The following is a 25,027-nucleotide window of genomic DNA, read 5'->3' on the forward strand; positions in this document are numbered from 1 at the left end:
CTTAAGGTTCGGTGACGCTAGGGTTGTAGAGATATATGTATGCGGAAACCCGAAAGTTGTTCGTAGTCCCGGATGAGATCCCCGACGTCACGAGAGGTTCCGGAATGGTCCGGAGGTGAAGAATTATATATAGGAAGTCAAGTTTCGGCCACCGGGAAAGTTTCGGGGGTTACCGGTATTGTACCGGGACCACCGGAAGGGTCCCGGGGGTCCACCGGGTGGGGCCACCTATCCCGGAGGGGCCCGTGGGCTGAAAGTGGAAGGGAACCAGCCCTTAGTGGGCTGGGGCGCCCCCCTTGGGCCTCCCCCCATGCGCCTAGGGTTGGGAACCCTAGGGTGGGGGGACTTCCCCCTTGCCTTGGGGGGCAAGGCAACCCCTTCCCCCCTTTGGCCGCCGCCCCCCCTGGAGATCCCATCTCCCAGGGCCGGCGCCCCCCCAGGGGCCTATATAAAGGGAGGGGGGAGGGAGGGCAGCAACACACAGCCTTGGGCGCCTCCCTCCTCCCCTGCAACACCTCTCTCTCTCTCGCAGAAGCTCGGCGAAGCCCTGCCGGAGACCCGCTACATCCACCACCACGCCGTCATGCTGCTGGATCTCCATCAACCTCTCCTTCCCCCTTGCGGGATCAAGAAGGAGGAGACGTCGCTGCACCGTACGTGTGTTGAACGCGGAGGTGCCGTCCGTTCGGCACTCGGTCATCGGTGATTTGGATCACGGCGAGTACGACTCCGTCATCCACGTTCATTGGAACGCTTCCGCTCGCGATCTACAAGGGTATGTAGATGTACTCCTTCCCCCTCGTTGCTAGTAGACTCCATAGATGCATCTTGGTGAGCGTAGGAAAATTTTAAATTATGCTACGATTCCCAACACGTGTTTCCTAGGGAGGGGCAAGCACTCGCCGCCGGTTTTTAGGGTGTCCTTTAGACGTAAGAGATTGTGAATTTGAGCATGTTTTAGTTCTTGTTTATGAAAAATCTAATTTTTGGTTAATGTGATGTGCAATCAGTTACCATAGGAAATGTAATGTGGTGTGGGTTGATCTTCCTCCTCCATTGCGTGTTGCCCTGGCTTTTGAAGACCTGCACGCAGGGGTAGAACAGAGCTGGATCAAAAGTCACAAGTTGAAGAAGGAAAACATGGAGCTGTCAAGAAAGAATCATGTTTTGAAGAAGAAGCTGAGAGAAAGAGATGAGATGATGCTTCTTTTAACATTGTTGTTTGTAGGAATTTGTGTTGTAATGATGTTTGTGTTGTAGTTGTATCAGTTTGTGCTTGTTGACCGAAGGGTACAACCTAGTATGATGTATTTGAAGACGATGATGCACTATTGTGGTCAAGATGAACATGCTATTTTGTCTATGCAAACTAGATGATGGTGTTGATGGATGCAAAGTAGATGTTGGTTCAGATGTCCTAAGTAGACAGAAGTGTGCCAAACTAGATATAGTTTATGTCGTCGATGACTTCGACGACAAAACTATGCCAAAGAAGATGTAGGTTTTGTCGTCGACGACGTCGATCACAAAACTATGCCAAGGTAGATGTAGGTTTTGTCGTCGACGATGTCGATGAAAAAACTATGCAAAGGTAGATGTAGGTTTTGTTGTTGACGACGTCGATGACAAAACTGTGCAAAGGTAGATGTAGGTTTTGTCGTCGACGACGTCGATGACAAAACTATGCCAAAGTAGATCAACAACAATCCAACTTATTAAACACCACAGTGAGCACAAAGCATTAAGAATAAGAAGTTGATCATCACACATGTACCAAACACTGGGCATAACTAGTGCATAAAGCATTAAGAAGTTGATCATCACAGTGCACACACAACAACATCAAGTGCACAAAGCTCTAATAACATAAAAGTACTGGCTATCACAGTAACAACATCAAGTGCATAACAGTTTCAAACATAAAACTGAAGTAACAGGACTAAAACTGAAGTTTCTTGCTCCTGGTGTTCTTGGCTAGGTTTGGAGCCAGCTTTGCCTTGCTTCTAGTGTTCTTTGCTGGATTGGGGGCAGTGGGTGGAGCTTCAACTGCTGTTGCTGCTTTTTTGGCTGGAGAGACACCCTTGCTGTCAACACTGCTTCCAGTAACTGAGCAAAATGTAGACTCAACTTCTAGAACACCATAAGCAACTGGAAACAACCAGTTGTGTCCATCCAGTGCACAAGCTGCTACAAGCTGCCCTCTAAACCTACCATTCAATGTTGTAGCATCTACAGCTAGGTATGGCATGCACCCCTCCAGAAAACCCTTCTGACAAGCTTTGAAGCAAACAAACACTCTTCTAAAACACTCCTTGTAATACTTCTTGCCTTTAATCTGATACTCAACTATGTGCCTGTCAATTTCTACAAGACCGCGTGGTGATGCCCTCTCCACTTCAGCTTTGAAAGAATAAAGAAGTTGGAAACTATCACTGTACTTGCCATATATTTTGTCCAGTGCCATCTCTTTGCCATTGTAGCACCTGTCATATGGCAGCTCCACACCATACTTCTCTAAAAACTTCATCTGAATTTCCTTAGGACCAATAGATGGATTTTGTCTGATCCAGGGCAGAGAAGCATCTGCAATCCACCTTCTTTTTGCAGCTCTCAATCTTTGAGATCTTTTGACACTAGGACAAGTATGCTGGTGTTGGTTCACTTTAATCTGAAACAAAACAACACAACAAACAGTAAGTACATATAACAGCAGCGAGTGCAGAAAATATAACACATTTCAGAGATCACAACATTTAATACCTGAAACAGTGTGCTCCTCCTCATTAAAGAGGCATGTAGCCTCCATTTACACCTATCATAAGAACATTTGACAGTAAACCTAGTTGGGTCACTTTTCAGAATAGAGAACTCAGTTTCAGCTTTGATTGAGTAGGTTGCAACTGTATTTCTACAATCAACTGCAGAAGGGAAGACCACACCTTCCTCAATAGATGGATTTTCCCTGTCATACATCATGACAGGTCTGTCCTCATCTGCATCTTCAAAAGCTCCCATTTCATTATCCTCTTGCATCTCATCAGGATCTGTATCTAAAAATTCTGCAGGGATATAGTCTTTGTCTGCCTTTTCTTCTTCATTGTTGTGTTGAACATATCCAGGATAAAGTATATCATCCTCCAGACCTGGTGCATCAGGCAATGCCTCCTCCACAACTGGATCACCTATTTTGTTTGCTTGTTCCTAACTTTCATTAACACTTGGAGTTCCAGGAGCAGGCTAACTGAGTTGGGCAAGTTAACTGAGTTGGGCAAGACCGCGTGTTTTACAAAACTAGGAGTATTCCTGTCGAGGGTGACACAACTAAGGGCTCAAATACAATTATCCCTAAAAACTATTGGGCGAAGAAAGTAGAAACAATTCCTCATTTAACACTATCTTAAATTTCGTTTCCTTATTTGACACTGAAAACCTCTTTCTTCCCTATCTAACAACGAGTCTAAATTTTGTGCCTTTTACGACACTTTCGTCTATTTTGAGTCTAAATGACAGTTGAAAAGACTCTTTTGCCCCTCATGTGATATTTGTGCGCAAGATGCAGTAGCACAAACGTGCAACATCAGTGTGAGGGCAGTAGGACACACACATCAGCACATACAAACGCAGCAACACACACGCACACGCACGCACGCAGCAGTACACACGCACATGCGCACACACAACAACACACACACACACACACAACACACTCACACGCAGCCCACACCTGCAACATCACACACAGGCAGCACACACACGCAGTAGCACACCCAGCAGCATGGATGCACGCAACACATAGGCACACACACACGCAGTAGCAAACACACATGTAGCAGCACACATACACACGCGCACACACACGCAGGAGTAGCAAACATGTGCGCACGCACAGACACACACACATGCGCGCGCGCACACGCGTGCGCAACAGCACACACACACGCACACAAACATAGCACATGAGGGCAAAAAGGTCTTTTCACGTGTCATTTAGGCTTAAAATGGACAAAAGTGTTATAAAAGGCATAAAATTTAGAATCGTTGTTAGATAGGGAAGAGATAATTTATCGATGTCAAATAGGGCATAAAATTTAGACACGGTGTTAAATAAGGAATTCTCTCAAGAAAGTACCCGAGGGGGGCCACCTGCCATCCACAAGGGTGGAGGGCGCGCCCCCGTCCTTGTGGGCCCCTTGGCAGGCCCCCGACGCCCATCTTCTACTATATGGTGTGTTTTGACCTGGAAAAAATCAGGAGGAAGCTTTCGGGACGAAGCGCCGCCATCTGGGGGCGGAACTTGGGCAGAACCAATCTAGGGCTCCAGCAGAGCTGTTCTGCCGGGGAAACTTCCCTCCGGAGGGGGAAATCGAAGCCATCGTCATCACCAACGATCCCTCTCATCGAGAGGGGGTGAATCTCCATCAACATCTTCACCAACACCATATCCTCTCAAACCCTAGTTCATCTCTTGTATCTGATCTTTGTCTCAAAACCTCAGATTGGTACCTGTGGGTTGCTAGTAGTGTTGATTACTCCTTGTAGTTGATGCTAGTTGGTTTATTTGGTGGAAGATCATATGCTCAGATCCTTAATGATAATTAATACTCCTTTGATTTTGATTATGAATATGCTTTGTGAGTAGTTACATTTGTTCCTGATGACCCACAAGTATAGGGGATCAATTCTAGCTCTTTTCGATAAGTAAGAGTGTCGAACCCAATGAGGAGCAGAAGGAAATGACAAGTGGTTTTCAGCAAGGTAATGTCTGCAAGTGCTGAAATTGTAAGTAATAGAGTAGTTTGATAGCAAGATAATTTGTAATGAGCAAGTAATGATAATAGTAACAAAAGTGCAGCATGATAGCCCAATCCTTTTGAGGCAAGGGCATGCCAAAACGGTCTCTTATAGTAAGCAAAGCGTTCTTGAGGGTACACGGGAATTTTATCTAGTCACTTTCATCATGTTGATTCTTCGTGTTCGCTACTTTGATAATTTGATATGTGGGTGGACCGGTGCTTAGGTGTTGTTCTTACTTGAACAAACCTCCTACTTATGATTAACCCCCTCGCAAGCATCTGCAACTACGAGAAAAGTATTAAGAATAAATTATAACCATAGCATTAAAATTTTGGATCCAATCGGTCCCTTACGGAATAGCGCATAAACTAGGGTTTAAGCTTCTGTCACTCTCGCAACCCATCATCTAATAACTACTCCACAATGCATTCCCTTAGGCCCAAATATGGTGAAGTGTTATGTAGTCGACGTTCACATGACACCACTAAGGGAATCACAACATACATACTATCAAAATATCGAACACATATCAAGTTCACATGATTACTTGCAATATGATTTCTCCCATGACCTCAAGAACAAAAGTAACTACTCACACATGATAATCATGCTCAAGATCAGAGGGGTATTAATTAGTATAATGATCTCAACATATAATCTTCCACCAAATAAACCATATAGTAATCAACTACAAGATGTAATCAACACTACTAGTCACCCAGAAGAACCAATCTATAGTTCCGGTACAAAGATTGAACACAAGAGATGAACTAGGGTTTGAGAGGAGATGGTGCTGTTGAAGATGTTGATGGAGATTGCCCTCCCCAAGATGGGAGAGTTGTTGTGATGATGATGACGATGATTTTCCCCTCCGAGAGGGAAGTTCCCCCGGCGGAATTGCTCCGCCGGAGGGCAAAAGTGCTCCTGCCCAAGTTCCGCCTCGAGGCGGTGACGCTCCATCCCGAAAGTCCTCTCCTCATTTTTTTTCTAGGTAAAAATGACTTATTTACCAGAAGATGGGCACCGGAGGTGGGTCGAGGAGAGCACAACCCACCAGGGCGCGCCTGGGCTCCCTGGCACACCTAGGTGGGTTGTGCCCACTTGGTGGGCCCCCTCTGGTACTTATTGGCTCCAATATTCCTCATATATTCCATAAAAAATCTCCGTAAAGTTTGATCTTGTTTGGAGTTGTGCAGAATAGGTGGCTTGGCGTAGTTTTTCCAGGTCCAGATTTCCAGCTGCCGGAATTCTCTTGCATATTATGAGAGAAAAGGCATTAGAATTACTCCAAAAAGCATTATTATGCATAAAAACATCATAAATAACAGTAGGAAAACATGATGCAAAATGGACGTATCAACTCCCCCAAGCTTAGACCTCGCTTGTCCTCAAGCGAAAACCGAAATCGAAAAACATGTCCACATGCTTAGAGAGAGAGGTGTCGATAAAAGCAAAATACATACATAGAAGCATCATGTAGATTTTTATAACAACAACAAATTTGAACATAAGACTTTTATCATAGAACTTTTATCATAAACTTCTCATGAATAAGTAACATTTCATCACACTATCGAAGTATAAAGCATAAACTCTATTAGAAACCAACAAACTATGTTCTCAGTCAACTTTGCAACTACAATTCATCATCTTTTCAGGAAGGGTCACGTATCAGAGCCTTTAGGCAAGTCCACATACTCAACCATCATATAGTCTTCTATGATTGCTAACACTCACCGCATACACATGAGCAAAATGTTTCAACCGGACACATAGAAAGATAGGGGCTTATAGTTTTGCCTCCCAACGTATTCACCTCAAGGGTGATGTCAACAATAATAACTCATGCTACCCATATTCAACTGGACATATGTGCCTAGATGTTTCCTCACCACATGATGCTTGCCAAAGGAGAAAAATAAAAGGAATAGAGAGAAAAACGTTGACTCTTGCATAAAAGTAAATACATAAAAGTAAGAGATAGGCCCTTTGCAGAGGGAATCAGAGGTTGCCATGCGCTTATTTGTTTGTATGCTCAACCTCTTAGTGAAAAAGAATGTCACATTGTATTGCCCCTTGTGATGGCGACCTTTATTATGTAGTTTGTCGCTTTTATTCTTCACCATCACAAGTTCGTATAACGCTCAATTTTCTCTTACACTAAATGATCTCACACTTTTAGAAGCAATTTTTATTGCCTTATTGCACCGATGATAACTTACTTGAGAGATCTTGCTCAATAACTAGGTAGGTATGGTGGACTCTTGAAAATAAGATTTGGGTTTAAGGGTTTTGGATGCACAAGTAGTATCTCTACTTAGTGCGGAGTTTTTGGCTAGCAAAGATAGGGGGCAAGCACCACATGTTGAAGGATCTATGACAATATAACTTCTATGTGAATATAAACAAACATAAATCATTACATTGTGTTCCTTGTCCAACGTCAACAATTTTGGCATATAATATTTTGATGGGAGCTCACAATCACAGAAGATTTCCATGATAGTGTATTTATATGTGAATCTTCTCTTCCCTTATTAATTCTTTCATGAGTTGCATCATTGACCAATGCTATGTTTGTCAATCTCTAATAAAATTTTCTACTTATACTTTTCCTTACGTGGTGCCATCACCCACCATAAGATTAACATATGATCTTTTTAATTTATTTCTTTTCTTTTTATTGCAACATGAAAGTAAAGAAAGCAAAAACTCAAACTAAACTTTATTATATATCTCGCACATGATTACAAGGATAAATCACTAAGCAAGCTCTCGAAAAGAAAGGATCAAACTAAACTTTTATTCATCTAAAGCAAAAGATCGAACTAAAATAAGTAAAGGCAAAAGATAGTGGGGATGATACGATACCGGGGCACCTCCCCCAAGCTTGGCGGAAGCCAAGGGGAGTGCTCATACCCGATACTCAATTGTCTTTTGGTGATGAAGAAGAAGTTGGTGTAGATATCTTGTCCTCGGGTTTCCATGGCACGGGCTCACCATTATAAGAGGAGGAGTGAGTCTCACGGGTCCTGCAACTGGTAGCCAAACATATACCTTTAAACCTTGCCTCATATTCATGGTTTTGGAGATCGTAGATCTGGCTTTGGAGGAAGTTGATTTTCTCGTTGAAGGTGAACACGATGTCTTTCATGGAGTTGCCATCCACCTTGAGATCACGGGTGTAGTCCGCGATCATGAGGTGATTGGCATTGAGTCCATGTTTCACCATCCCCTTGCACCGGAAGACCTCCTGCTCCATAGCTTCAAGCCTGGCCTCCACGGTTCCCGTCCCCTTAGGACCTTGCACATCGTGGATGTGCAGCACCCCCTCATGCATATGGATAGCCTGAGGGTGCTGCATCACCTCCCGCAGATATGGGTTGATGACATTATCAAAGAACTTGTCCTTGGAGGAGCGTGAAGCGGCCATGGTAGATTGGATCTGTCAGAAAAAAGCAAGGAAAGAAAGTAGAAGATTTCTCCGCGATACGGTGGTCAATGGGTTCGGGGAGTATATAAAGATTTTTTATCTTGGTAAACAAGCAAACGGTAGAAAAACGGAGTCCGGAAGGTACCCGAGGTGGGCACAACCCACCTGGGCGCTTGGCAAGCCAGGCGCGCCCTGGTGTCTTGTGCCCACCAGGGTGACCTTCCTGGTTGTTTCTTATTTTCCTAATTTTCTAAATATTCCAAAACTGACAAAAAATATTTTTGCGGATTTTTTGGAGTCCGTTTACTTACCATATCACGTACCTCCTCTTTTTCAAGATTCTCGAGTGTTCTGGAAGGACACTTTTATGTGTTCTTCCGGTGTCATTGTTTGGATAATATTACTTTCAATATTAACGGGCGTACCTGAGATATAATGTTTTATTCTTTACCCATTAACAACCTTCGGGTTAGTACCTTCGACATTATTTATTTTGATAGCTCCAGACCGATAAACCTCCTCGATAACATAGGGCCCTTCCCATTTGGAGAAGAGTTTTCCTGCAAAGAATCTAAAACGAGAGTTGTACAAAAGAACATATTCTCCAATTTTGAACTCACGCTTTTGGTTTCTTTTATCATGCCATCTTTTAACTTTTTCTTTAAATAACTTGGCATTTTCATAAGCTTCGGTTCTCCATTCATCTAATGAGCTAATTTCAAATAAGCTCTTTTCACCGGCAAGTTTGAGATCATAGTTGAGTTCTTTGATTCCCCAATATGCTTTATGTTCTAACTCAAGAGGTAAATGACAAGCTTTTCCATAAACCATTATGTAAGGAGACATACCCATAGGATTTTTATATGTGTTCTATAAGCCCAAAGTGCATCATCTAATTTCTTAGACCAATTCTTCCAGGACCTATTGACAGTCTTTTGCAAAATTAATTTTATTTCTCTATTGCTAAGTTCAACTTGACCACTAGACTGAGATGATAGGGTGATGCAATTCTATGGTTGACATCATACTTTGCAAGCATTTTACGGAAAGCACCATGAATAAAGTGTGAACTACCATCAGTCATTAAATATCCAGGGACTCCAAACCTTGGGAAAATAACTTCCTTAAGCATTTTAATAGAGGTTTTGTGATCATCACTACTGGTTGGAATAGCTTCCGCCCATTTAGTAACATAATCAACAGCAACCAAAATATGTGTATACCCATTAGAGGAAGGAAAAGGTCCCATGTAATCAAATCCCCAAACATCAAATGGTTCAACAGCAAGTGAATAATTCATAGGCATTTCTTGACGCTTACCGATATTACCTATTCTTTGACATTCATCACAAGATAAGATGAACTTACGGGCATCTTTGAAGAGAGCAGGCCAATAAAATCTGGACTGCAATACCTTATGAGCAGTTCTGTCTCCAGCATGATGCCCTCCATAAGCTTTGGAGTGACATTTCCATAGGATTTGTCCCTGTTCATGCTCAGGTACACAATGTCTAATAATACCATCTACTCCTTCTTTATAAAGATGTGGGTCATCCCAAAAGTAGTGTCTTAAATCATAAAAGAATATTTTCTTTTGTTGGTATGTAAAGCTAGGTGGTAAATATTTAGCAATAATGTAATTAGCATAGTCAGCATAACAAGGAGTGTTATGAGAAACATTTATTGTATCTAATTGCTCATCAGGAAAACTATCATCAATAGGTAGTGGGTCATCAAGCACATTTTCAAGCCTAGACAAGTTATCAGCTACGGGGTTCTCAGCTCCTTTTCTATCAGTGATATGTAAATCAAATTCTTGTAGCAAGAGAACCCATCGAATAAGTCTAGGTTTAGCATCTTTCTTTTCCATAAGATATTTTATAGCAACATGATCGGTGTGAACAATTACTTTTGAATCAACAATGTAAGATCTAAATTTATCACAAGCAAACGCCACTACTAGGAATTCTTTTTCAGTAGTAGCATAATTTCGTTGAGCACTCTCAAGAGTTTTACTAGCATAATGAATAACATTCAGTTTCTTATCAACTCTTTGTCCTAGAACGACACCAATAGCATAATCACTAGCATCACACATAATTTTAAAAGGCAAGTTCCAGTCAGGTGGTTGAATAATAGGTGCAGAAATTAAGGCTTTCTTGAGTGTTTCAAAGGCTTCTAAACAATCATCATCAAAAGCAAAAGGAACATCCTTTTGCAAAAGATTTGTGAGGGGCCTAGAAATTTTAGAGAAGTCTTTGATAAATCTCCTATAGAAACTAACATGACCTAAGAAACTATGAATACCTTTGATATCTTTGGGACATGGCATTTTCTCAATTGCATCAACCTTAGCTTTGTCCACTTCAATACCTCTTTCAAAAATTTTATGGCCCAAGACAATACCTTCATTAACCACAAAGTGGCACTTCTCCCAATTCAAGACAAGATTTGTTTGCTTGCATCTCTACAAAACTCGATCAAGATTGCTTAAACAATCATCAAAAGACTTCCCATAAACGGGAAGTCGTCCATGAAAACCTCAACAATGTTTTCACAAAAGTCAGAGAATATAGTAATCATACATCTTTGAAAGGTAGCAGGTGCATTGCATAAAACGAAAGGCATATGTCTATAAGCATAAGTTCCAAAGGGATAAGTGAAAGTGGTCTTTTCTTGATCAGGTTGAGAAACAGGTATTTGTGAAAAACCAGAATATCCATCAAGGAAGCAAAAATGTGTGTGCTTAGATAATATTTCTAGCATTTGATCAATAAAAGGCAAAGGGTAACGATCTTTTCTAGTTGCTTTGTTTAATTTTCTAAAATCAATTAAGATTCTATAGCATGTAACAATTCTTTGTGGAATAGGTTCATTCTTATCATTAGGAACAACAGTAATGCCTCCTTTCTTAGGGACACAATGAACAGGACTTACCCATCTACTATCAGCTATAGGATAGATTATACCTGCTTCCAAAAGTTTTAATATTTTCGTTCTTACCACTTCCTTCATCTTTGGATTTAACCGACGTTGATGATCAACAACGGGTTTAGCATCAGGTTCCGTATTAATTTTGTGCTGACATAGAGTGGGATTAATGCCCTTTAAATCATCAAGAGTGTATCCAATAGCAGCTCGGTGCTTCCTTAGACCTTTCAATAATCTTTCTTCTTCATGTTCTAAAAGGCTAGCACTAATAATAACATGATATATCTTCTTTTCATCAAGATAAGCATATTTCAAAGTGCCTGGCAATTGTTTTAATTCAAACACAGGATCACCTTTAGGTGGAGGAGGACCTCCTAGAGTTTCAATAGGCAAATTGTGTTTAAGCAGAGGATGTTGTTCAAAGAAAATCTCATCTATTTCATTTCTTTCATGCATATGTAAATCATTTTCATAGTCTAGCAAATATTGTTCTAGTGGATCAGTAGGAGGCACAGCAATAGAAGCAAGACCAATTATTTCATCCTTACTAGGCAATTCTTTTTTATGAGGTTTTCTACTAAACTTGAAAAACTTAAACTCATGAGACTCATCACCAAAGCTGACACCGACAGTTTGTTTCTTACAATCTATTTTAGTCTTGACGGTGTTCAGGAAAGGTCTACCAAAGATAATGGGACAGAAGTCATCTTGTGGGGAACCAAGAACAAGAAAATCAGCAGGGTATTTTATTTTCCCACACAAGACTTCAACATCTCTAACAATCCCAATTGGTGAAATAGTATCTCTATTGGCAAGTTTAATAGTAACATCTATTTCTTCTATTTCTGCGGGTGCTATGTCATTCATAACTTCTTGATATAAGGAAAAAGGAATAATACTCACGCTAGCACCTATGTCACATAAACCATGATAACAATGATCTCCTATTTTAACTGAGACAACGGGCATGCCAACAACGGGTCTATGATTATCTGTTTTATCAGGTTTGACAATTCTAGTAGCTTCATTACAGAAGTAAATAACATGCCCATCTATATTTTCTTCCAGGAGATCCTTAACCATAGCAACACTAGGTTCTACGTTGATTTGTTCATCAGGTTTAGGTGTTATAATATAACTTTTGTTAACCACAGTTGAAACTTTAGCATGTTCCTTTATCCTAACAAGGAAAGGTGGTTTCTCAATATAAGCAGTAGGAACAACTGGATCAACATTATAAATAATAGTTTCCTCTTTAGCTAATACCGGTTCTTTAATTTCTTATTTAATAGGTGGGTGATATTTGAGACACTTCTCTTTAGGGAGATCAACGTGAGTAGAAAATGATTCACAAAAAGAGGCTACTATCTCAGAGTCAAGTCCAAATTTAGTGCCGAACTTTTGAAAAGCATCAGTATTCATAAAAGATTTAACACAATTGTACTTAAGCTTAATACCTGACTCTTTACCTTCGTTGAGTTCCCAATCTTTAGAGTTGCGTTTAATTCTTTCCAAAAGATACCACCGGAATTCAATATTCTTCTTCATAAAAGAACCAGCACAAGAAGTATCAAGCATGGATCGATCATTATGAGAAAGCCGAGGATAAAAATTCTGGATAAAAATTTCTCTTGAGATCTCATGATTGGGGCATGAATATAACATTGACTTAAGCCTCCCCCAACCTAGAGCGATACTTTCTCCTTCATGGGGCCAAAAATTATATATTTAATTTCGATCACGATGAACCAGATGCATAGGATAAATATTTTGGTGAAACTCAAATTTCAATCGATTCCAATTCCAAGATCCAATATCATCGCATAGCCTATACCATGCCAATGCTTTTACCTTCAAAGATAAAGGGAAACCCTTCTTCTTAACTTCATCTCCGGGTAAACCTGCAAGCTTAAACAATCCACAAATTTGTTCCACATATATCAAGTGCATATCAGGATGTTCGGTTCCATCTCCTGCATAAGGATTAGCTAGCAGTTGTTCTATCATATCCAAAGGAATTTCATATTCTATATTTTCAGTAGGTGCGGTAGGTTGAGGGTAGCTAATTGTGGTTCTGATGGAGGTGAAGATGTCCCGAACAAACCCCTCAAAGGATTGTTTTCCATAGTAACAAGTGACAATAAATTTCAGCACACTATATAAATGTTTGCTTACCAAATTCCACTTACCAAAGGCGCTTCACTCCCCCGCAACGGCGCTAGAAAATAGCCTTGATGACCCAAAAGTATAGGGGATCAATTGTAGCTCTTTTCGATAAGTAAGAGTGTCGAACCCAATGAGGAGTAGAAGGAAATGACTAGTGGTTTTCAGCAAGGTAATGTCTGCAAGTGATGAAATTGTAAGTAACAGAGTAGTTTGATAGCAAGATAATTTGTAAAGAGCAAGTAACGATAATAGTAACAAAAGTGCAGCAAGATAGCCCAATCCTTTTGAGGCAAAGGTCAGGCCAAAACGGTCTCTTATAGTAAGCAAAGCGTTCTTGAGGGTACACGGGAATTTTATCTAGTTACTTTCATCATCTTGATTCGATTCGTGTTCGCTACTTTGGTAATTTGATATGTGGGTGGACCGGCGCTTAGGTGCTGCTCTTACTTGAACAACCTCCTACTTATGATTAACCCCTCGCAAGCATCCGCAACTACGAGAAAAGTATTAAGAATAAATTCTAATCATAGCATTAAACTTTTGGATCCAATCGGTCCCTTACGAAATAGCGCATAAACTAGGGTTTAAGCTTCAGTCATTCTCGCAACCCATCATCTAATAACTACTCCACAATGCATTCCCTTAGGCCCAAATATGGTGAAGTGTCATGTAGTCGATGTTCACATGACACCACACCCCTAGAGGTTGTCCAGTACCACCAGTACTCAAAATGCATAGAGGTTGTCCGTGCGTCTACCTGGCGCTTTTATTAGCTGCCTTGCATGCAAGTGAAGCGCTATTGGCAGCAATTAATAGCTCACTGAGCGATGATTGATGCAATCAGTCAGTGCCCTCGATTATTCTATTCCTGATAGAAGGATCATGGCGCCCCAGAAGCATTCCATCCAGCAGCAGCATCTCCTTCATGAGTCCTCTTATTTTCTGTCTTCTATGAAAGAATGTAGCTCGCTCTTTCAACCCGGCCCCCCTTGAATGAAGAAAAAAGGCCTCGGGATTAGAAAGACTAAAGATGCATGGAGGGCCGACTATAAGACTACGACCACAATACAAGCCATGAGCGATAGTGAAGCCTTCAAGCTTTTTTTTCGAAAGCCCCACAACTAGCTATCTTATAGCAGATAAAGCCTACTCAAATAATCTCATGTAAACACCTGTTCGGTAAAATCCAAATAGAAAAAGACAACTACTTATTAAACATGTAGTTGAGTGCTCCGTTGTTGTTCGGATCTTGACCGAGTCCGAGCTTCCCAAGCTCTATGCTGTTTGGGAACTCAGCAAGGGTCTTGCCACCTTCTTGATTGACTATATTTGAGTCTTTGGTGTATTTTAGGATTATATTCCACGCCGAAGATTTGTGCTTGTGGGCTAGGGTGAATATAGTGGACCAGCGGATCTGGTAGTTGGTTTTATATATGGATCCCAAGGTATGTACTTATACCAGGCAGTACAAAATAACCCTGCGTATACTAGAAAAGCAAAATAACTGTACACATACGACTTAGAATTCTCATCAGAAAATGGTATTACTACTTCAACCAACTTGTTTATGATTTCACGTTTCAAAAGGGATTTCAATTACGCGAATAACGAAAGAACCAATGCTGTAACTTGCTTCATCCGGCATTATAAGTAATCAATGAGATTTTCTTCCTCGAGAACAAAAATCTACAAAAGGAGAGCCTTGTTTACTAATATGTTACTAGCTCTTGAAAGAAAGAGAGATAGAAAGAGAGAATGATCAAACTCAACTAGACGGCAGTTCCTCTTGTTCGAACCTCGCTTGCCGAGTCTTCTCCTCATAGCGAGTTTTGCTCTCGCTTCACGTGTCCTAAACATAAAAAAAGAAAGAATTGATTGTGAAAGACAAGTGTTTCATTCCCCTCCACAATCGTTGAAATTCGAATTGTCCGATCGGGTGTTTTCACATCTCACCGTAGTGCCCGGTTTGTCTTGATTGGTGATTGAGGTGGGGAGGTATATGAAAGAAGGGAACGAATAAGTGGATTGAGGAATAAAAGCTCGAAGACAAAGAGAACTTCTTCGGGTACTCAAGATATTGTGTTTGGAGAGGTGTAGATTGTAGATTCCAGCCGAGAAGACCAAGAAAAGATAAGGATAAAAGAAAAATGTTCTCATTTTTAAATAGATTGAAATTCACTGAAGATCCCTTAGTTTTTGATTAGATGCCTTCCTCAAATCAAGAGGATTGTAAAGTGCAAATACGAAAAATGGTTCATTCGTTATTAGGAACCCCCTTTCCCGAGAGGCGGCCGGGCTGTGTTTCCCCTGCGGCCACCGAGTGGCGGCAGAAAACGAAAAAGGGTGTGCTCTGTGTGGTTCGCGTTTTATTGTAAAAAGAGAGTGCCGGGGCCCTGGATGCACTAGCGATCAGCACATTAGGGGAGTACTTTCCCGGGTTTATGCAGCTTTAGTGCAACAAGCCGATCAAAAGCACTCATCTTTATCGACTAAATGCTTTTTGTCTCTTCCTCACTAAACGCCCGCTTCCTGGCTCCTCCCTCTTTCACTCTCTTTGGCCGTTGACACTGAGACACCGGACTGGAAGAGATTCCCCTCTGTCATGTTACTTCAACAAGCAATTCAACATGCCTCTTCCATCCAAACCCGTTTTTCCGCATTTTTTCTGCCAAGTTACTTAAATCTATATCGGAGCTATAGGATCGGTAGACCCGTAAGCGAAGATGGTTCGCTCCCACATAAAGAGACAGATATTTGATGTGTTTAGCATAGTGACACTTTTTGTGGTGCCGAAACAGCCCCAATCCCTTTGGTCATTTCGCTTTTCGTGTCGGCCTGTATTCGTAGTTTCTTGGATTTGCGGTGCCTGAATGCCTTTCTCGTTCTTTTTGGTGACGTCGGATGCCCGCCTTTGGCGCTCTTCCAAAGGCTCCTCGGCTAAGAAAAATAATAGTTGTATTGGCAAGATTTTCTAATGCTATCCGAAGAAGAATCAGAATACGGAACCGGAAGCCGTAGCTCAGAACCTTCAGCTTGAGCGAAAGGGGAGGAAACCAGCTATCCGAATTGGCGGGTGGGTGGATACCCTAGTGCTTATTGCTTTGTCGGAGTAGGGGCAAAGAAGGATTCATTAGTTTGACAACACAAGGGTGTCATGTGGAGAAAGAGAATTGAACTATTCCCCGGGCAATCTCCTGGCCTGGCGCCAATAAAATAGCTTTGTTACCCTTTGATAAGTAGCCACAATGCCTGAATGGCCTCCTATGGGAGAGTTGTGAAGTGAATCAAAGATTTGGTGTTTAAGAACAGCATATGATCCCACATATATTCTTCCTTTATATCTCAAAATGCCAGAATGAAGAGTATAAGGGGGTGCTGCATTGGCTGATACAGTGAGCTTCTCAAGCAGAGATTTGCAGTGATCATCATTAGTGTAGCTGGTTTCTATAGTTGAAGCCCAAGTAGGAGTAACTGAAGCGACTGCCATCATAAGAGAATCTCTTCTGCTTAAAGCATCTGCAACCTTGTTTTCTTTTTTTTGTATTCAATCTTGTAATTGAATTCAAGCAATTTTCACATAAGCTTGTGCTGGATGCCCTCAGAGACTTTTTATTCTGTGGTGTATTTAAGGCTCTGTTGATCAGTTTTGATCAATAAAAGAATTGGGAACCAAGAAAGTAGTGGCGCCATCTCTTCAAGGATTAAAAAATAACTAAAGCTTCTCCTTATCATAAGTTGACATAGCTACATTTCTAGGTCCAAGGGTTTTACTGAAATAAGCAATTGGTTTGCCTTGTTGCATGAGGACAGAACCAATACCTTGACCTAATGCATCTGTTTAAAAAGTAAATGGTAGGGTCAAATCAGGCTTGTGAATTGCTATACTACCTGTTTCACTGTCTTCTAAGGGATATCCTCCTATGGAGGTATGTAAAGTGGGTTCTATCACATTTTCCATCTTAGGGCGAGCAATATAAGCAATTCTGGTATCAACAGATACACTGTTTGGGGAAAAAGTGAAAACAACGGATCCAATTCTTGTCATTCTCATAGCGAGGTGCTTCGAGTTAGCGAAGCGCTGTAGTAGCGTCGGAGACTATGTGCTATAATGCTAAACTAAGGATGTTCCACCTTATCTATAGAAGCAGTCGACTGAGTTCTGAACGAATGGGATCCTTGGTGGGTAATGGCTCAATCATAGATGGAAAGCGTTATGATGGGAAACTACCAAGTTAGGTTTGGAGAGAGATGGGAGTGGTTTATATAAAGGAGGGTCCTGATAAGAATGCTGTTCGGAAAAGGCTCTGTTGATCAGTTTTGATCAATAAAAGAATTGGGAACCAAGAAAGTAGTGGCGCCATCTCTTCAAGGATTCAGAAATAGCTAAAGCCTCTCCTTATCATAAGTTGACATAGCTTCCACCTGGTACAACTTTCCTCCTCCCCTCTTGATTCCTTGCAGCACCACTTAAACACTGCGGAAAGGGTTTTGACCAGCTAGTCAGATTGCCCCATTACGGGTGTGTTACGCCAGAAAGTTCCTCAATCCTGTGCTGAATCAGCTCTTTGCGTTTACTTTCATCCCATCCCACTCTCTTTCTTCTTTTGTTTTAAGAAAAAAGAAGGAATTTTAAAATCCTTCATATCCTTCTATACAATCCAATCATGCAGTCTAGCTCTACTTTACAACGATATATCTAGCATTTAGTTTTGTTGAACTGCGCTTATCTCAGGAAATACGCGGTGAAGTAAATAATAGTGCACTTGTTGACAGTAGAACCCCCAAGAAATATCACAGTATAGGCCGATATCTTTGTGCAAAGTCATTTACAAGCTATGCTCCAAAGTCTTGGCAAATAGGCTGAGAGAAGTACTGGATGAGATCATTTTCGAGGACTTATTAAATAGGGGTGCTTTTTTACGAATATAATCAATTCCATAATGCTATCCGCTTTGACAACCTTGAAGCGAACTATGAAAAAGAAATCTAGCAGTCTCTTCCAGCAATGAATTGTAGCATGGCTTGGTCTCAAGGTATAGATACCACCAGAAGCTTGGAAAGAAGCAACGGAGGCCCCTCGACATATGTTGCAACGTCTTCAATAGCATGCTCTTACTTCGTCTTTCCCTTAATAAGTCATCAAATTTGGTGCTTTTCGATCCCCAGTTGCTATGGGGAACAAAGGCAGAAATACAATAGAATCCTCCATTTAAGTGGTTCTTGCTTCTCCTTGTTCCTGCTCCTAACTCCTCCCCGGGTAGTTCCCAACGTTTGGCACTTTCCATACTTCGTGGGTGCAACATCAACAAATTCGCTCATGATCAAGTTACAACCTAAGATCTATGACTATATTATGTTAACTGTTCGTATTTTGTTCATTCCATCGGTATGCTCCCAGGTACCTATAATTGTGATCTGTTTGCCAGAACCAAGGGGTTTTTCTGTGGAAACCTTCACGAGCAATCATCTTTTTTGATGGTTTTTCCGCTTTTCACAGCTGCTCTTTCCACACCCCCGGATATCTGGTGCCAAACCGTCGCCCCTTTCCTTATATATTCGATAATCGAGTTTGCTATCTTTGTGGCATTGATTGTACAAGTTCTTCAAGAGGGATGGATGAGTAGAATGAGGGAAAGCGGCTCGATCGAGAAAAAAGAGGAGTAGACTAGAAAACCTAGAACTTCAAAAGTCACTATCAATGAATTCCTGAGCAATTCTAAACCAACATATGCTCCGTATAGACGGAATCTCAGATAAGAACCTAACAGAAGTTTCGCCACTCCTTCATGGAATATAGGTCTTAGTATATAAATAATGGCAGTTCGAACCTGACGAGTCGTTATCATCTGTTGCCCTAACTGAGTCCATTAGCTCTTGTTGCCCTTCTATGGTGGGGATCCATAGAGAGTTCGTTTTATGAAATACCTGATAAAGTAAAAAAAGAGACAGGTGGTTCCAACAATCACAAACCATATAAAAAATGCATATCCCGTGTGTGCTCTAGTTCTAAGGGAATCACAAGATACATACTATCAAAATATCAAACACATATCAAGTTCACATGATTATTTGCAACATGATTTCTCCTGTGACCTCAAGAACAAAAGTAACTACTCACAAATGATAATCATGCTCAAGATCAGAGGGGTATTAAATAGCATAATGGATCTGAACATATAATCTTCCACCAAATAAACCATATAGTAATCAACTACAAGATGTAATCAACACTACTGGTCACCCACAAGCACCAATCTATAGTTTCGGTAAGAAGATTGAACACAAGAGATGAACTAGGGTTTGAGAGGAGATGGTGCTGTTGAAGATGTTGATGGAGATTGCCCTCCCCAAGATGGGAGAGTTGTTGGTGATGACGACGACGATGATTTCCCCCTCCGGGAGGGAAGTTCCCCCGGCGGAATCGCTCCGCCGGAGGGGAAAAGTGCTCCTGCCCAAGTTCCGCCTCAAGACGGCGGCACTCCATCCCGAAAGTCCTCTCCTTATTTTTTTTCTAGGTCAAAATGGCTTATATACCAGAAGATGGGCACCAGAGGTGGGCCGAGGAGAGCACAACCTACCAGGGCGCGCCCAGGTGGGTTGTGCCCACCTAGTGGGCCCCCTTCTGGTACTTATTGGCTCCAATATTCCTCATATATTACATAAAAAATCTCCGTAAAGTTTTAGCTTGTTTGGAGTTGTGCAGAATAGGTGGCCTGACATAGCTTTTCCAGGTCCAGATTTCCAGCTGCCGGAATTCTCCCTCTTTGTGTGTACCTAGCATATTATGAGAGAAAAGGCATTAGAATTACTCCAAAAAGAATTATTATGGATAAAACATCATAAATAACAGTAGGAAAACATGATGCAAACTGGACGTATCAGTTCCTGAGGACATGGGAGAAGTCTTGTTATAAGTAATCAGGTGAATTTCGTATTCGTTTGATATTTTGATGAGATGTATGTTGTCTTTCCTCTGGTGGTGTTATGTGAACGTCGACTATATGACACTTCACCATTGTTTGGGCCTAGGGGAAGGCATTGGGAAGTAATAAGTAGATAATGGGTTGCTAGAGTGATAGAAGCTTAAACCCAAGTTTATGCGTTGCTTCATAAGGGGCTGATTTGGATCCATATGTTTCATGCTATGGTTAGATTTATCTTAATTCTTCTTTCGTAGTTGCGGATGCTTGCGAGAGGGGTTAATCATAAGTGGGAGGCTTCTCCAAGGAAGGGCAGCACCGAAGCACCGGTCCACCCACATATCAAATTATCAAAGTAAAGAACGCGAATCATATGAGCATGATGAAAACTAACTTGAAAACAATTCCCATGTGTCCTCGGGAGCGCTTTGCTTTATATAAGAGTTCTTGCAGGCTTGTCCTTTGCTACAAAAAGGATTGGGCCACCTTGCTGCACCTTTTTTACTTTTGTTACTTGTTACCCGTTACGAATTATCTTATCACACAACTGTATGTTAACGATAATTTCAGTGCTTGCAGAGAATACCTTGCTGAAAATTGCTTGTCATTTCCTTCTGCTCCTCGTTGGGTTCGACAATCTTACTTGTCGAAAGGACTACGATAGATCCCCTATACTTGTGGGTCAGCAAGACTCTTTTCTAGCGCCGTTATCGGGGAGTGAAGCGCCTTTGGTAAGTGGAATTTGGTAAGGAAACATTTATATAGTGTGCTGAAATTTACTGTCACTTGTTACTATGGAAAATAATCCTTTGAGGAGCTTGTTCGGGGTATCTTCACCTCGATCGGAAGAGCAAAGAGTTGCTCCTCAACCTACTGCACCTACTGAAAATATTTATTATTAAATTCCTTCGGGTATGATAGAGAAACTGCTAGCTAATCCTTATGCAGGAGATGGAACATTACATCCTGATATGCACCTAATCTATGTGGATGAAGTTTGTGGATTATTTAAGCTTGCAAGTATGCCCGAGGATGTTGTCAAGAATAAGGTCTTCCCTTTATCTTTGAAGGGAAAGGCATTGACATGGTATAGGCTATGTGATGATATTGGATCATGGAACTACAACCGATTGGAATTGGAATTTCGTCAGAAGTTTTATCCTATGCATCTGGTTCATCGTGATCAGAATATTATATATAATTTGGCCTCGTGAAGGAGAAAGTATCGCTCAAGATTAGGGGAGGCTTAATTCAATGTTATATTCATTCCCCAATCACGAGCTCTCAAGAGAAATTATTATTCAAAAATTTTATTCTCGACTTTCTCATAATGATCGATCCATGCTCGATACTTCTTGTACCGGTTCTTTTATGAAGAAAGATATTGAATTCAAATGGGATTTATTTGAGAGAATTAAATGCAAATCTGAAGATTGGGAACTCGATGAAGGTAAGGAGTCTGGTATAAACCTTAAGTTTGATTGTGTTAAATCTTTTATGGATACCGATGCTTTTCGTGATTTTAGCACTAAATATGTACTTGACTATGAGATAGTAGCTTCTTTCTGTGAATCTTTTGCTACTCATGTTTATCTCCCTAAGGAGAAGTGGTTTAAATATCATCCTCCCATTGAAGTTAAAGTAGTAGAACCTATTAAAGTTGAAGAAGAAACTATTACTTATAATGTTGATCCTATTGTTCCTACTGCTTATATTGAGAAACCACCTTTTTGTGTTAGAATAAAGGATCATGCTAAAGCTTCAACTGTGGTTCGTAAGAGTTATAGTAGAACACCTACACCCCCCCTAAACAAATTAAAGTTGAACCTAGTATTGCTATGGTTAAAGATCTCTTGGTCGATAATATTGATGGGCATGTTATTTATTTTTGTGATGAAGCTGCTAGAATTGCTAATCCTGATACTAAAGATAAACATAGACCTGTTGTTGGCATGCCTGTTGTTTCCTTTAAAATAGGAGATCATTGTTATCATGGCTTATTTGATTTGGGTGCTAGTGTGAGTGCAATTCCTTATACCTTGTACCAAGAAATTATGAATGATATTGCACCTGCTGAGATAGAAGGTATTGATGTTACTATTAAGCTTGCCAATAGAGATACTATTTCACCAATTGGGATTGTTAGAGATGTTGAAGTCTTGTGTGGTAAAATTAAATACCCTACTGATTTTCTTGTTCTTGGTTCTCCACAAGATAAATTTTGTCCCATTATATTTGGTAGAACTTTATTGAATACTGTTAATGCTAAGATAGACTGCGAGAACGATATTGTTACTGTTGGTTTAGGGGATATGTCTCACGCTTTTAATTTCTCTAAATTTCGTAGACAACCCCATGATAAAGAATTGCCAAGTAAAGATGAAATTATTGGTCTTGCTTCTATTGTCGTTCCTCCTACTGATCCTTTAGAACAATATTTGCTAGACCATGAAAATGATATGTTTATGAATGAAAGAAGGGAAATAGATGAAATATTCTTTAATCAGGGGCCTATTTGGAAACACAATTTACCTGTTAAAATCCTTGGAGATCCTCCTCCACCCAAGGGTGATCCCGTGTTTGAGCTTAAACAATTACCCAATACTTTGAAATATGCTTATCTCGATGAAAAGAAGATATATCCTGTTATTATTAGTGCCAACCTTTCAGAGCATGAAGAAAAGAAATTATTGAAAACTCTGAAGAAGCACCATGCCGCTATTGGATATACTCTTGATGATCTTAAGGGCATCAGTCCCACTCTATGTCAGCACAAAATTAATTTGGAGCATGATGCTAAACCAGTTGCTGATCACCAACGACGGTTAAATCCTAAGATGAAGGAACTGGTAAGAAATGAAATACTAAAGCTTCTAGAGGCAGGTATAATTTATCTTGTTGTTGATAGTAGATGGGTAAGTCCTGTTCATTGTGTCCCTAAGAAGGGAGGCATTACTGTTGTTCCTAATGATAAGAATGCATTGATTCCACAAAGAATTGTTACATGTTATAGAATGGTAATCAATTTTCAAAAATTGAATAAAGCTACTAGAAAAGATCATTACGCTCTACCTTTTATTGACCAAATGCTAGAAAGATTATCCAAACATACACACTTTTGCTTTCTAGATGGTTATTCTAGTTTTTCTCAAATACCTGTGTCAAAAGATGATCAGGAGAAGACCACTTTTACTTGCCCTTTCGGTACCTTTGCTTATAGACGTATGCCTTTTGGTTATGCAATGCACCTGCTACCTTTCAAAGATGTATGACTGCTATATTCTCTGATTTTTGTGAAAAGATTGTTGAGGTTTTCATGGATGATTTCTCCATTTATGGAACTTCTTTTGATGATTGCTTAAGCAATCTTCATCGAGTTTTGCAGAGATGTGAAGAAACTAATCTTGTCTTGAATTGGGAGAAGTGCCACTTTATGGTTAATGAAGGTACTGTCTTGGGGCATAAATTTTTGAAAGAGGTATTGAAGTTGATAAAACTAAAGTAGATCCTATTGAAAAGATGCCGTGTCCTAAAGATATCAAAGGTATAAGAAGCTTTCTTGGTCATGCTGGTTTCTATAGGAGGTTTATTAAAGACTTCTCTTCAATTTCTAGGCCTCTCACTAATCTCTTGCAAAAAGATGTTCCTTTTGTTTTTGATGATGATTGTGCAGAAGCATTTGAAATACTTAAGAAAGCCTTGATTTCTGCACCTATTGTCCAGCCACCTGATTGGAATTACCCTTTGAAATTATGTGTGATGCTAGTGATTATGCTATTGGTGCTGTTCTAGGACAAAGAGTTGATAAGAAATTGAATGTTATTCATTATGCTAGTAAAACTCTAGACAGTGCCCAGAGAAATTACGCTACTACTGAAAAAGAATTTTTAGCAGTTGTATTTGCTTGTGATAAGTTCAGATCTTATATTGTTGATTCCAAAGTAACTATTCACACTGATCATGCTGCTATTAAATATCTTATGGAAAAGAAAGATGCTAAGCCTAGACTTATTAGATGGGTTCTCTTGCTACAAGAATTTGATTAGCATATTATTGATAGAAAGGGAGCTGAGAACCCCGTTGCAGACAACTTGTCTAGGTTAGAAAATGTTCTTGATGACCCACTACCTATTGATGATAGCTTTCCTGATGAACAATTAGCTGTCATAAATGCTTCTCGTAATACTCCATGGTATGATGATTATGCTAATTACATTATTGCTAAATTTATACCACCTAGTTTCACATACCAGCAAAAGAAAAAGTTTTTCTATCATTTGAGACATTAGTTTTGGGATTTACCCACACCTTTATAAAGAAGGAGTAGATGGTGTTATTAGATTTTGTGTACCTGAATATGAACAGGAACATATCCTACACAAGTGCCACTCCGGGTCTTACGGAGGACACCATGCTGGAGATAGAACTCCACACAAGGTATTGCAATCCGGTTTTTATTGGCCTACTCTCTTCAAGGATGCTCGTAAGTTTGTCTTGTCTTGTGATGAATGCCAGAGAATTGGCAATATTAGTAGACGTCAGGAAATGCCTATGAATTATTCACTTGTTATTGAACCATTTGATGTTTGGAGCTTTGATTATATGGGACCTTTTCCTTCCTCTAATGGGTATACACATATTTTAGTTGCTGTTGATTACGTTACTAAGTGGGTAGAAGCTATTCCAACTAGTAGTGTTGATCATAACACTTCTATTAAGATGCTTAAAGAAGTTATTTTTCCGAGGTTTGGAGTCCCTAGATATTTAATGACTGATGGTGGTT

The sequence above is a fragment of the Triticum aestivum genome, chromosome 3D (genome assembly GCF_018294505.1).
Source record: "Triticum aestivum cultivar Chinese Spring chromosome 3D, IWGSC CS RefSeq v2.1, whole genome shotgun sequence".
NCBI classification, from domain to species: Eukaryota; Viridiplantae; Streptophyta; class Magnoliopsida; order Poales; family Poaceae; genus Triticum; species Triticum aestivum.